Genomic DNA, 14,646 nt, shown 5'->3' with positions numbered 1-14,646 from the left:
TCTTGATTCAGTATTGGAAGACATATTTCTGGGAATTTGTCTTTTGTTCTAGGTCATTCAAATTGTTATCTAATGGTCATTTTTTATGATGCTATGCATCTCTACAACATCAGTGTTAATATCTTCTCTTCTATTTCAAATTTTATTTGTCTTTATTTTCTTAGCCAACCTAAACTTTTGTCCAGTTTATGTTTAAAAGAATCACACTTAGGTATATTTTTTGTTATCTTTTCAATTATTTCTCTTGTTACTTGCCTTACTCTCATTCATTCAATTTTCTTCTTCATTCTTTCTGTTTTCTCCTAGGTTCTTGATGTGTAAAGTTAAGTAGTGTGAATCTTTGTATTACATTCATTATTAAATATTATTTATTTATTTATTTATTTATTTATTTAATTAATTTGTCTATTTATTTACGTATTTATTTTCTTATTTACTTATATATTCATTTATTTATCATTGAACTACTTCCATTTACAACGTGTCAATCTGTGGTGCATAACACAGTGACCCACTTCATGCATATGTTTGCATGCCTATTAAATTTAACTTCACGATATTTAACATACTGCCCTGTGTCATACAATAGACATTTTGAAAATATTTATTTTTATATATAGTGGATAACATTTATAAATCTACAGCTCCCAAATATATCCTATCCTTGACCATTTCGGCAGTTACCATAAGATTATTATGTAGATCTGCAAGTGTGTTTCATAGTTGTAGATGAAATCATAGTGTTCTCATCCAAATTTTTTTTTTAGGTTTCTCCATGTGTCATGCCATGTATAATTTTTCTTTCTCTTTCTGGCTTACTTCAATTAGAATGACACATTTTGGGAGATATATTTTGCTGCAAATGTCATTGTTTTATCAATTTTTATGGCAGAATATTATTCCATTTTGTAAATAAGGCATAAATTCTGTATACTGTCATCTGTTGATGGACATTTAGGGTGCTTCCATGTCATGGCTTTTGTATATAGCACTGCTAAGAACATTTGTGTGCAGGTGACATTTTGAATTAGGGTCCTCTTTTATATATACCCAGGAGTTGGATTGCTGGATAAGTTAAATATATTTTTATTCTTTTGAGGAATACCCATCCTGGTTTCCACAATGACTTCAACAAACTACATTCCTACCAACAGTGTAAGAGGGTTCCATTTCATCATAGCTTCCCCAGCATTTATTGTTTTTGGACTTTTTATTGACGGCCATTGTGACTAATGTGAGGTGATAATTCATTATAGTTTTGAATTGCCCTTCTCTGATAATGAGAGTTAGCAATTTTTTTTTCATATTTCTATGTGGCATTTGTATGTCTCTAATGGATAATGTATTGTTTAGGGCTTCTGTGCATTTTCAGATTGGGTTTCTTTTTTTTTTTGTATTATTATTAGGTTGTATGAACTCTATATTTTGGAAATTTAGCCTTTGTCAGTTGCATCATTTCTAAATATTTTCCTTAATCCTGTAGTTAGTCATTTTGCTTTGTTTATGGTTCCCTTTGCTGTGCAAAAGCTTATAAGTTTAATTAGGTCCAATTTTAATAATTTTGCTCTTACATCCATTACTTGGGTAGACTGTACTAGGAGATCATTGCTGAGATTTATCTCAGAGTGTTTTGCCTATGTTTTCTTCTTGGAGATTTACTCTGTCTTGCCTTACATTTAAGTATTCAAGCCATTTTGAGTTTATTCTTGTGTATGGAGCGAAGGAGTGTTCTAACTCCATTGCCCTGCTTGCTGCTATCCTGTTTTCCCAACACCAGTTGGTGAAGAGATGGTCTTTTCTCAGTCATATTCTTGGCTACTCTGTCAAAGATTAATTGAACATAGGCCTGTAGATTTATTCCTAGTCTCTCAATTCTGTTGCATTGGCCATATGTCTGTTTCTGTACCAATATCATGTCGTTTTCATTATTGTAGGTCTGCAATAGTGTATGGAGACCAGGAGGGTTATTCCTCCAGCCTCTTTCTTTGTCTTCAATATTGTTTCGAAAATTATAGATCTTTAGTGTATCTATATAATTCTTATGATCATTTGTTTCAGTCCTAAAAAGAAATGTTTTGAATAATTTGATAAGAACTGAGATTAAGTCTGTGGATTGCCTTGGGCAGTATGGCCATTTTAACAATATTATTTCTTCCATTACAAGACCATTGGTTATCTTTTCAATTCTTAAAATCCTTTTTGATTTCCTGAAACAATGATTTCCTGTTTTCCACGTATAAGTCATTCACCTACTTGGTCAGAGTTATTTTTAAGCATTTTATAGTTTTGGGTGCAGTTATAAAAGGGGTTGTTTCTATACTTTTTTTTTCCTGTTGATTCAATGGTAGTGTAATGAAATCTAATTGGTTTTTGTACATTACACTGGCTACCTTGCCCAATTCCTTTTTTACCCTAAGTATTTTTTGTGAAGCTTTTACAGTTTTCTATACATAGTGTCATATCTGCATATCATGACAGTTTTAACTCTTCTTTTACAGTCTGAATCATTTTATTTATTTTTCTTGCTTGATCGTTGTGGCTAGGAATTCCAAGACTATATTGAAATTGTGAGAATGTGCATCCTTGTATTGTCTCAGGTTTTTGTGGAAAGGGTTCCTGTTTTTCACCATTGAGTATTTGCTGGCTAAATATTTGTCATAAATAGCTTTCATTATGTTGAGATATGGTCCTTCTATGCCCACTGTGATAAGAACTTTTATCACAAATAGGTGTTAAATTTTATCAAATGCTTTTTCTGCATCTACTGAGATGATCATATCATTTTTGTCTTCTCTTTTGTTGATATGGTGTATCACAATTGTTTGATTGATTTGCAAATGGTAAACCATCCTTGTGTTCCTGGGATGAACCTAAAGTGTAAATGGTGCATGATCTTTTTTTACATGCTGTTGGATTCTGTTTATTAATAATTTCTTAAGGACATTTACATCTATGTTTATCAATGATATTGGCCTATAGTTTTCTTTTTGGGGTAGTGTCTTTTTCTGCTTTTGGTATCAGTTTGAAATTGGCCTATGGTGTCAGTTTGGGAGTACTCTCTCCATATCAATCTTTTGGAAGAGTTTGAGGAGGACTGGTATGGATTTTTCTTTGTATGTTTGATCAAATTCCCCAGTGAAGGTAATTGGGTCTGGATTTTGTTTGCAGAGAATTTTATTTTATTGATATTTCTATTCGATTTCTGGTGATCTGTCTGTTCAAATGGTTAATTTCTTCTTGATGCAATATTGGTGGGCTGAATGTTTCCAAAAACTTCTCCATTTCTTCCTGGTTGCCCAGTTTGTTTACATACAGTTGCTCATGGTAATCCCTTATGATATTTTGCAAATTTGTTGTACTCTTTGTATTTTCTCCATTTTCATTTCTTATATTATTTGTGTTCTCTCTCTTTTCTTGTTGGTGAGCCTGTACAGAGATTTGTCAATTTTGTTTACTATTTTAAAAAATAATTAGATTAATTTTTTTCTATTTTTTAATCTCTATTCCAAATCTTCCTTCCATGGTCTTTATTTTTTACATCATTCTGTTGACTTTTGGTTTTGTTTGCTCTTCTTTTCTTGATTAGTTTACATAGAATGTTAGATTATTTATTTGAAATTGTTCTTCTTCTTTGACGAAGGCCTTTTCACTATGAACTTCCCTCTTAAGCCTGCTTTAAGTTTTCCATAGAATTTGTGCTGTGTTTTGTCATATTTCTCAAGATATTTTGTAATTTCTTCTTTTACTTCATCAACTCTCCCCCTTGTTTTAGTACCATGTTTTTTATTCTGGATGGTGTCATTTTTTTTCCCTGTTTTTCTGTTTCATGGTATTATACTCAGAAAAGATGCTTGAAATATTTTTTATCTTCTTAAATTTGTTGAGGCTTTTTCAGAGCCTGAGTTCATAATCTTTCCTAGAAGATGTTCCATGTGCACAGAAAAGAGTGCATATTCTGTTTTGGGGAGAATTACTGTTTTAAAAATATCAACCATCTCCAATTATTTTATAATGTCTTTTAGTATCTTTGTTCCCTTATTAATTTTCTGTGTGAAAGACCAGTCCAGTGATGTAATGGGGAGTTATAGTCTCCAACTCTGATTGTGTTCCCAGGGATTTCTGTCTTTTTATCTATTTGTATTTGCTTTATATATTTAGGGGCTACTATATTGAGTGCATATACATTAATGAGTATAATACCCCCATTTTGCATTGTTCCTTTAATCATTATATCATGTCCTTGTTTATCTTTCTCTATGGCCTTTCTTGTAAAGTCTCTATTGTGTGAAGTCAGTACTGCTAGTCCTGCATTCTTCATATGTACATTTGAATGGAATATATTTTTCCATCTTCTGACATAAATTTGATGTGTGTTCCTCTCGCAAAAGTGGTTCTCTTGTATTCATCATAATGTAGGGTCTTCTTATATTATCCCATCTGACAATATATATCTTTTGATTGAAGTACTAAATCCATTAACATTTGCGATAATTATTAATAGACTAGTGTTTTTTCCATTTTTAACTTCATTTTCCAGTTGATTGGTATTTCCTTTTTGTTCATTTCTTTTTCTTTTTGTGGCTTGATAAGTATTCTTTTATAATCTTGGTTTCTTTTTTGCTTTGTGAATTCATTGTTAGCTTTTGACTTATTATTACGTTGTTTTATATTTATATTGACCTATGATATTTCTGTTTATTTTAACTGATAAGAATATAACTCAAACCCATCCTGCAGAGAAGAGAAACAAGAAGAAAACACTCTGTATTTTCATGTTTCAGTCGGTGACGCATAAAATTTTGACATCCTGTTTTACAACATCATATTTATTCTGTTGTAAGTCATTGTAGCTCTTTCCTTTCTAATTATACCTTTCTCTTTTCTATAGCTTCCTGCTTGTTTTTTATTTAGAGTAGATCTTTCATTATTTCTTTTTCTCTTGCTTAATTCTTTTAGTATTTGCTTGTGTGGAAGCTATTTATCTCGCCTTCTACACTAAAAGGTAGCCTTGCTTGATAAAGTATCTTAGATTACAGCTATTTTCATTCAGGACTTTGAATATGACTTGCCACTGCCTTCTGCCTGTTGTATTTGTGCAGGAAATGTATTTACAAATACAATGTATTTAATTATATATATGTAAAGAAAACCTACAAATAAGTTAACAAATAAGGAGAAAACCTATACATTAAAAAACAGAAAATATTGATGAATGAAATTAAAACTGGTCCAAAGAAATGAAAAAAATCTCTTGTGTTAATAATGTGAAACAATGTGGTTGCAACAACCCTACTACCCAAAGCAATCTACATTTAGTGTGATTCATGTCAAAATACCCATGATATTTTTCCATTTAATAGAACAAATAATTTCAAAATTTATATGTAACCACAAAGATCATGAGTTGCCAAAATAATCTTCAAAAAGTGTATTAAATATAATGGTGTAAAGTTCTCTGACGTTAAATAGTCCTACAAAGCTTTAGTATTTAAAACAAAATGATACTGGCTCAAAAACAGACACCAATGAATTGAAGAGAATAGAGCAACCAAATATAATCCCTCACACCTATGATCTTTTAACCCATGATAAAGGAAGCAAGAGTATAAAATGAAGAAAAGACATTCTCCTCAATAATTAGTGCTGGGAGATTGAACATGTAAAAGATAGATTAGAATATTTCCTCACAATGTATACAATCCATGAGCACAGAATATCTTTGTATTTATTTTGTTTGCTTTTATTTCTTGCACCTGTAATTTATACATCTATGCTTAGATCTTTTATTTCACTTATCAAATTTATTCGTATTTTAATATTTTTGGTATTAATTTACACACAATTGTTTCCCTAATTTCTCTTTCTGATAATGTGTTTTTAGTATACATAAATGCAACGGATATTTGTATATTGATTTTGTATTCTGCAAGTTTACTAAGTTTGTTCATTATTTCTAACAGTCACTGGAGGAGTATATGGAGTTTTCTATCTATGCATAATTATGTCATCTGTAAAAATTTTACTGCATTTTTACAAGTTGGATGCCTTTTATAATTTTTCTTGACTACTTGTTCTGGCTAGGACATCTAGTACTGTAATTTAGGACTTCTGAAAATGAGCTACTTCTTCTTATTACTGGGCCAGATGAAAACATTACTGTATGTTAATATTGAACTTGATGTTAGTCATGGGTTTCCCATATATGGCTTTTATTATGTTTAGTTACATTCAATCTAGAGCAAATTTGTTAAGAATATTTTTATAAAAAAAGGTAATATCCAATCTGTGAATAATTTTCCTACATATTTTCAGATTGTTATTTTTGAATTCTTTGTTTTCTAATGGACGGTATCACATATATTCATTTACATATGTTAAGTAATATTTATGAATGAGGACTAAACCCAACTTAACTATAATTTCTAATACTTATAACGTGCAATAAATTCAGGTTGCTATTATTTATTTAGAATGGAATTTACAGATACTGAAGGAAAATTTTACATTGTAGCTTGAGGGTACATTTATTTATTTAAAAATTTTATCTCCCATTTTGAAGTTGGCTTATGTTTAACGGAATTTATTTCTAAATAAGTATATAAGTATTGGTAGAACTGGATTTACTACAGTTTACTGATACAGAACATAGCTATTATTACAATTAGTGCACAAGACACTTGCCTTAAAATGCCGTATTATACTTACAATGACAAATGTTTCAGGACTGAGAAATATGTTGCTTCCTAAAATGCATTACCTGGTCTTTTCCACCCCAACCCACATACACTGTTATTTCTTTGTTTTTTGATTGTTTGTTTCCCCCTTAATGGAGGCACATTTATTGAACCCAGGATATTGTGCATAAGAGTATTAATCAACATCATTTTGGAACACATAACAGAAGCCCCAAGGGTATGTATTATATAGATGACAAGAAAATTTATTAGTTCTATGCACTGAGAAACCTCTGAGTGAAAGAATGGCAAAAACAAACATTTGTAAATATACAATAAGATTGTCTCTCTTGTAATTTTAAAGTAGTATATTAAATTACATTTGTTTTACTTATAGCACTGAATTACAATTTAAAACAAAAATGCCACCCTTTGGGATTTCTTAAATTTTAATGATTATTTTAATCTAATTTTATTTCATAAATATTTATCATTTATTTATAAACATAAAAAATAAACATATTTATTCTTCACATGTTTTGAATATAGAGATACATATTGTAAAGTACACAGATAAATAACTACTTCCATTTCCAAATCAAACTAAGTTTCACTTTAATTACAAATGATGATGAAATCATTATACCATTTCTTTATAGTTTTTACACAAATTTCACTTTAAATTCCAAAACTTTAAAATTACTATAGATATTTTGTGCATTATTTATACTCTGTTCACCAATCTGGCATAAATTTGTGTACAAAAGGATGGAGATTGGTTTTATTTCTTAGACCCCAAAATTAAATTATTTAAAAAGATTTTGTGGGAATAAGATTTGCAGATAACACTATAAACATAAGCATCCTATATGTTTCATTTTAACTGGATGAATGAGAAGTAAACAGTGGCTGAATGTTACTCTTGGGTTGGTAGGAGATCAGTCGCTTTGTGATGTGACAGCTACTCAGGTTGAGAACCATTGTGATGGCCTAGCAGTTTATCTGTGCAAGACTGCCAAAGCTGCATTTGTAGCTGCAGTGCTCAAAATCATGCTGATTAGAAAAGTAGCTGTGGAAAAATTTATTTGAGATGGCACATGTTTCTTCAGAAATTCAAGATGTGTCTCGTAAAGATGAACAAACTGGTTCAGGAAACCCCGGTAGATCTCTATTGTGTGATCAAACATTCTCTGGGGACTTGGACTTGAGGTCTATGATTGAGGAAAATATTTTCCAGACTTTCTCTGAAGAATCCATGATAAAAAGACCATGTTACACACATTGTGTCTCTGAACCAGATGAAGATAATAATTTTCGTTCTCTGACATTTCCCTGAATACTCTGGAAAATGACTGGGAGTGACCAATTTAAATCCATCTGTTGGGATGATAATGGAACCTCTGTAGTGATTGATGAAGATGTCTTTAAGAAGGAAGTTTTGGAAAGAAAGTCCCCTTTCACTATATTTGAAACTGGAAGTATGAAAAGTTTAGTTAGAGAGCTTAAGCTTTATGGGTTTAGTAAAGAGTGGCAGAATTTTCAAAGATCTGCTTGTCTAGCTGACATTCTGGCAGAAGAAAACTTAGTCTCTGTTTTAAGCAAGATATTCAGAAATATTAGTTACGACTTGGTAACTTATATATAAAAGTTTATTTTGTACATCAATCTATGGTAATATAAATGTAAAGCTAGATTTTGAAAATTGTATAGAACTACTAAGACTAAAATCCTTTATTTTTTCAAAAAAATGAGGACAGTGCCTTAAGTAGTCAAGATTATGAGAAACTTTGCTTGCAACTATGAATCGCACCAGAAATCTAAATAAAGGTATTAAAGTTGCTTTAAAAATTGGAATTCACCGTTGCTGCAAATGTTAACTTCTTAAATTTGATGACTATAAAATTTAAATTTGTATTTTCCAAATAAGGAACTTCAAAATATCATCAGCATTGTTTATATTTTGATGATATTTTCTATGCACAGTAAACGTGAAATCTGAGGTTTTATTAGTTAGGCTTATTGTAGTCTTGTATTTTGGTTTAAAATATTACTAAAATTTTTCTCCTTTGGTTGTAGCTGCAATTCTATCATTATCCAAATTTTAAACGAGTCTGTCCCCAGCTTTTAGTGAGAATAAAAAGAAGAGTTGGGATTAAAAATGCCTCTCTGGTATCTTCATTGGATGAAGATTTCAAAAAGAAGCACTTTAAATCAGGTGGTAATGTGGATAATCTTAATTCTGGTTTTGTGGCTGACACTAGTGGAGAAAGTCCATTTTTATCTCCTGCAAATTTAAATATGAATCTAATAAGTAAGCCCCCTACTAGCCACATTATTGGTGATACAAATACCCCGATCAGAGGTGATTTTTCTCCTCCATCATCAATATCAGTTAGACCACGAGTGCAAATTGCAGTGGATCAACGTGCTATTTTAAGTCAGTTTACCACTGTCCACGGGCACTCTCAAAGCAGCTTCAATGAAGCAAATGACACTGTTGTGAACTTCATTACAACTACAACTTCTAATTCTCAATACAGCATCTTGTCTCCCATACAGAGCAATTGTTATGGACTGATGTTGGAGCCTTCTACTTTTCCAAATAGATATCACAACAAATCTGCCAGTGAAGGTCGTTTTTCTAAACTTCAACCAGGGAGCAACCCACGGTTTCCAGTGCCAGGGATAGCTGATACATCAACTACCTCTCTTTCAAAGCCAACTCATCAACCATCTTCAGTTTATCAACGTCATCCTAATTAAAACTGATCTACCAGAGGACTACCAGATTATGCAAGATAACAAAGATTAAAATTGATGTTGTCAAATGTCCACAAACATCTGCAAATTTCTTATTTGAACAATAAACATAGATTTGTACCTGTATTTTCCTTATTTGTTTTAAATGGAGTTAAAATTTAAATGTGAGACTAAGTAACCATTTAAGAAAAAAAATATTTGATTGATTTGATCATTTGATGGAACAAAATGTAAGTAAATTTAAATAATTTCTTGTAAGGAAGAAGAGAAAATGGAAGAATTTGGAAAAAACTAACACATGGAGAGAGACAAATGTACTAAATGGTTTCTGGTTCATCCTTGAAAGTATTAATAGTGTTAAGTTAGGATAGGTTGGAACAGAAGGTAAATGTAGGACAAGCCCAGGGATCATGGTCTCTATTGTGTCACTCCTGGAACCATAAAGTTCACATAATGTAGTCTCAGATGGCATATTAAGCATGTGGTAGAATTTAAGAAGCAATTTTATCTATGGTCTTCTTTGTGCTGTTCTCAAAACATTCCAATTGGTGGTTTCATTTCCTGAACTAAAGAGTCTACAGTATATTAACAAGTCAATAATTTATGTTGCTTTTACGTTCCAGCTAAAGACAAGCTTATGTCCTCAGGTTGGCACTTAATGCCTATCCATCTCTAAGCCCAGAAACTCAACTTAGTTTAGTCATTCCTTAATAAATCTGGTATCTGACTTCCTTGGAATATCTTTATGTTTCACAGTATCTGGAGATATATCCAGGCAAATGCTTGTCAACAATGTAAGCTCCAACCTTACCACTTTTGTTCCAGCTCATCCATGGACTTTAGGTATCCTCCTTTTACCTTCTTAGACTTTCCCAGTCTCAGCATGAAACCACCTCCTCCAGATGTTTTCTGTCTATCCCCCTTTCATTGTCTAACTTGGATACCAGCACTGTAAGCACAGCACATGCCACAGGATGCAATTTAATATTTAGTGAATGAAAGATACATGTTGACTTTAAGGAAAATCTACTTTCCTGAAACAACAAATCTCTCATGCTTTTCAAACTATTTCGTTATGGTGTTTACTCTTCCCCACAAACTAGCTCTTTTCATAGCCCAAGGACTAGTCACTCAAAACAGTAAGTGGGAGTAGGTAAAGTAGACAAAGTATTATTTTCTTCTTAATTCATGCCTCGAGAGGCATAAAGTATTCCATTCTCATTTGCTGGATTTCTTCCTATCTCTTCATCACACACCCACCCAAAATAGCTGATTCTCTTCCCCATACCAATAACTATACTGCCTTCTAATTAATTTACTTCTTAGAATCAGAGCTTTGTCCAGAAGAGACAGTGCCATTTCAAACTTTTAATGTAGATTTATACACCCCACATAATTTGTGCCGCTTCTAACCTTAACACAGGAAGTATCTAAGAGGTACTAGACCCTTGGTTGTGGTGGTCGTATTCAGTAACGAAATTGCAATCTAATATGTGTGGAATAGTAGGAGGTGAGGGTGGTGGAATTAAAATTTGTCCAACTGCAAGATTACCAAATTTCTGCAGATATTAGGAAATATAATATATTCCTGGAAGACTTTGAGTATTTCCCATTTATTTAAAATAAAAGGTGAAGCATTTTCAGAATGTGAAATGCCCTGAAAGGGTGGAAAAATTGTAGGCAAGGTCAGGGTGTCTAAGGCTTCTGGTCATAATCATGCAGCCAGTGTCAGCTGATAAGACTGGAATGGTAAAATTGAGTCCTGAAAATGTGCCACCAGTTGTGAAGAAAGTATTTGATTATCTGGAGAATGGGCAAATGGTCCAGGGTAAGCTCTTGGAACATCCCACCAATATGACCTTTATCAAGAGAAGAAAGAGACCACTTGCAGTAGGAGATCTGTGTATTGACAGCAGTGGTTTTTCCTACAACAGAAACATCACGCTTTTAAGTTTGTCAGCTCAAATCTGATGGTGGCTATGTTTTTGCTTACATTAGCAGTCTGGGGTTCAGATGGGCTGGTTCAGCAGCTAGTTTCCAGCTCTCTTATCAGACAGTGGGTCTTACCGTAATCATCTTAACAAGGTTCTATACTTATAAGCCAAAAGCTACAGTTTACTTTCAAAATTCAAAATCCTAAAGAAGAATATTGTTTGTTTGTCCATCTGTAGTTTTCTCCCTGGTAAAATCTAGACCATTGGCAAAAGTACAAAAGTTGGCTGGTGCTTTGAAAACTATTCTCTGTGCACTGCCCACTGAATTCTTCCCAGTAAATACTAGAAATCTGTCTACCACTGTGTGTGTGTGAAGATGGATTGTTAAGTTTGTCTTAGCTGAGTCATCAGTGAAATATTCCTCTGCATTTGACAGAATATCTGTGTATTAAGAGTTTCATTGAGCCACCAGATTTTCTACCGATCAGGGAGAGGTAGATTATATTTCTTCCAGTATACTAATTGTTAACTGTTCATTGAATCCCGAGCTGAAGCTAGGGCCAAGCCTCTGAACCCTTGAATTGGACTGAGGCAGGTACATTCTTCAGTCCACAGAGCCCAGAACAGGATTGTTTCTCCTTTTTAATTTAAGCTTACATCTAAGTTATTTTTCTTTTAATTCTCATTGTTGTCACAACTTATTTTGGCTTTGAACAGCCGTTGACTAATTTATAGAGACTGAACCACTGACTTATTCCTGTTCACCTAGAAATTGCAATAATCTTTCTTTCCTTGGACTACATGGAGTAGAGTTTGCATTGTCATCATTTTGAAAGCAGTCCTCAGTCCTAATAATGCAGAACATTTACAGTTCTTTGCCCAGCTCTTGAGCGAGAATATTTGTTGTGGGTCTCAATGATTATCCTCACATTCTCTAATGCAACCATGAGAAAACACCACATTGTTATCCAAAATCAAGTCTTTGTCAGTATTGACTTCCCATTGCAAAACAGTTAAGAATTGTAGGGGTTCTGAGATTTTCCCATGCTGAGATTTTTAGCAACCTAGCATGTTCCTTTCTTACTGATGCTGTCATGGAGATGAGACCATCGGTCAGAGACAGTGAACTTTATCACTCAGCAGAAGAGCATCCATTTCCTAATCTCAGATGAATACACAGAGTGAAATTTTGATGCCTACAGAAGCAGTGGGCTGTTAACATGAACAATGTTTAAGGCATGGTAAAACTAATTATATTAGTATCTTTATGTATTATTTATTAGAATCACATGTTTATTAGTATCTTTACCTAGGATAAGTATATCATAACTCAAATTTACTTGCTGCAGAAACAATCATGAGAAATATCATGGGAAAAATGAATATTGTCTTTCCATTTTTCCTTCTGCATCTATTGAGATATAAATGGCATAGAACATTGTGTAAGTTTAGGTGTCCAGGATATTGGCTTGATTAACAAGTATCTTGAAACAAATATCATAGCAACATTAGGGAGAATTCATTATCTCATTTAGATTCAATATTAAAGAAATACGATTTGCCTTTTGGTTGTGATATAAAACCTTATTGTCTACTTCCTTAACAACATTCATATATAACATAAAGCAGTATTTATTGTAATTTTCATATTACTACGGGGCATCCCTTGAACACGTTTATTTTATGGCTGGAGGTTTATAGCATTTGAGTGCATTAATCAAATTCTCCTTTCCCAACCCCTGCCCCTGTTAACTACATATCTAATTTCTTTCTAAAAGTATGTTTCTTTACGAAGTGAACATTAATTTATAAACTGTGTTAGTATCTCTTAAACATCAAACTCTTTGCAACTTTTAGTACACTTCAAACTGATAACCAGAATATATCTAGATATGATATGTTGCTATTTAAAGATATTTTGTAGTTATTTACTATTGCCCATACAGCACATTTCTTGACCCTGACTCATTTAATTTGCAACTGGAAAATTTTCTCTCTTAATTTTCATGAAATATTTCTTTTTCCTCACCCCATTTTCCCCATTCTTGTGAACAAACTGTTTCTTTGTATATCTATATCTCCTTTTCTGCTGTGTTATTTTCATTTGTTTTAAATTACAAATATGAGTAAAATCATATATCATATGTCATTCTATTTCTGAATTATTTCACTTAACATATTACCCTTTTGGTCTACAAATTTGTTGCAAATGAAAAAATTATTCTTTTTATAGCTGAGTAACAACCCATTGGAATTTTATCTGTGTGTGTGCATATATATATACATATATATTTATATATACATGTAAATATAGATTAATCAATAAAATCAAAGATAAAAATATAGCTGTGTAGATATATATATTATAAACACACATTATCTTTATCCATCATCTATTGATGAGCAATTAATTTGCTTCTATATCCTGTCTATTGTATATAATGCTGCAGGGAATATATGTTTGAATTTATCTTTTCTGGTTAGTGTTTTTATTTTCTTGGAATAAGTATCCAGATATGGAAATGTTGGATTATATTTCATTTTTAATTTTTCGAGAAAACTGCATACTGTTTTCCACAGTGGCAGCACAAATTTACATTCACTCCAGCAGTGCATCAGGTTTGTTTTTCTTACATACTCACCAACACTTATATTTGTTATCTTTTTGATTATATTCTTTCTGACAGGGCTGACATAAACTCTCATTGTGTTTTGGACTTGCATTCTTCTGATGATTAGTGATGTTGACCGGTTTCATATGCCTGTTGGTTACCTTTTCCCCACTGTATATTCATTTTTTGTAATGGTCTAAATGACCATAACTGTCTGATTTCATTTTTAGGCATTCTTTGTGTGCCATTATTCCCTTTGTTCTGTGCCACTACCAAATTCTTTTTATTACTGTAGCTTTGTATTATAGTTTTAAATCAGGGAAAGTGATACATCCTCTTTGTTGTTTATAAAATAAATTTGTATTTATGGTTTGTTTTTTTCTTTTGTTATTTGTTTTAGTGATTTCAACAATTTTGTGTTTACATGTAAATTTTAGAATTATTTATTGTAAATTATGAAAATGCCCTTGGTATTTTGATAGGCACTGAATTTAATTAGTGTATTTTCTTTGCTAATACTGTCATTGAAACAATATTATTACCTCATCAATGAACACGATATATACTTTCATCTGTTTGCATTATCTTCAATTTCTTTTATAAATATTTCATAGTTTTCTGTGTACAGTTCTTTTACCTCCTTGATTGGATATATTTCCAGGTTTA

General features: G+C 32.1%; 1 long non-coding RNA gene across 3 annotated transcripts in view; it reads left to right on the top strand.

Annotated features, from left to right (window-relative positions):
* The window catches only part of LOC140693222 (uncharacterized), a 36,639-nt gene extending 27,129 nt beyond the window's left edge, over positions 1-9,510 (top strand). For all 3 annotated transcript variants that reach the window (XR_012068944.1, XR_012068945.1, XR_012068946.1), the window contains exon 4: positions 9,234-9,510. This is a non-coding gene — a long non-coding RNA (uncharacterized lncRNA). The remainder of the gene's footprint in view (positions 1-9,233) is intronic.
* Positions 9,511-14,646: the final 5,136 nt, after the last annotated feature.

The sequence above is a fragment of the Vicugna pacos genome, unplaced genomic scaffold (assembly GCF_048564905.1).
Source record: "Vicugna pacos unplaced genomic scaffold, VicPac4 scaffold_19, whole genome shotgun sequence".
In the NCBI taxonomy this organism is placed as follows: Eukaryota; Metazoa; Chordata; class Mammalia; order Artiodactyla; family Camelidae; genus Vicugna; species Vicugna pacos.
Note: the sequence above shows the minus strand (reverse complement) of the source record. Positions and strands in the feature narration are given on the sequence as shown.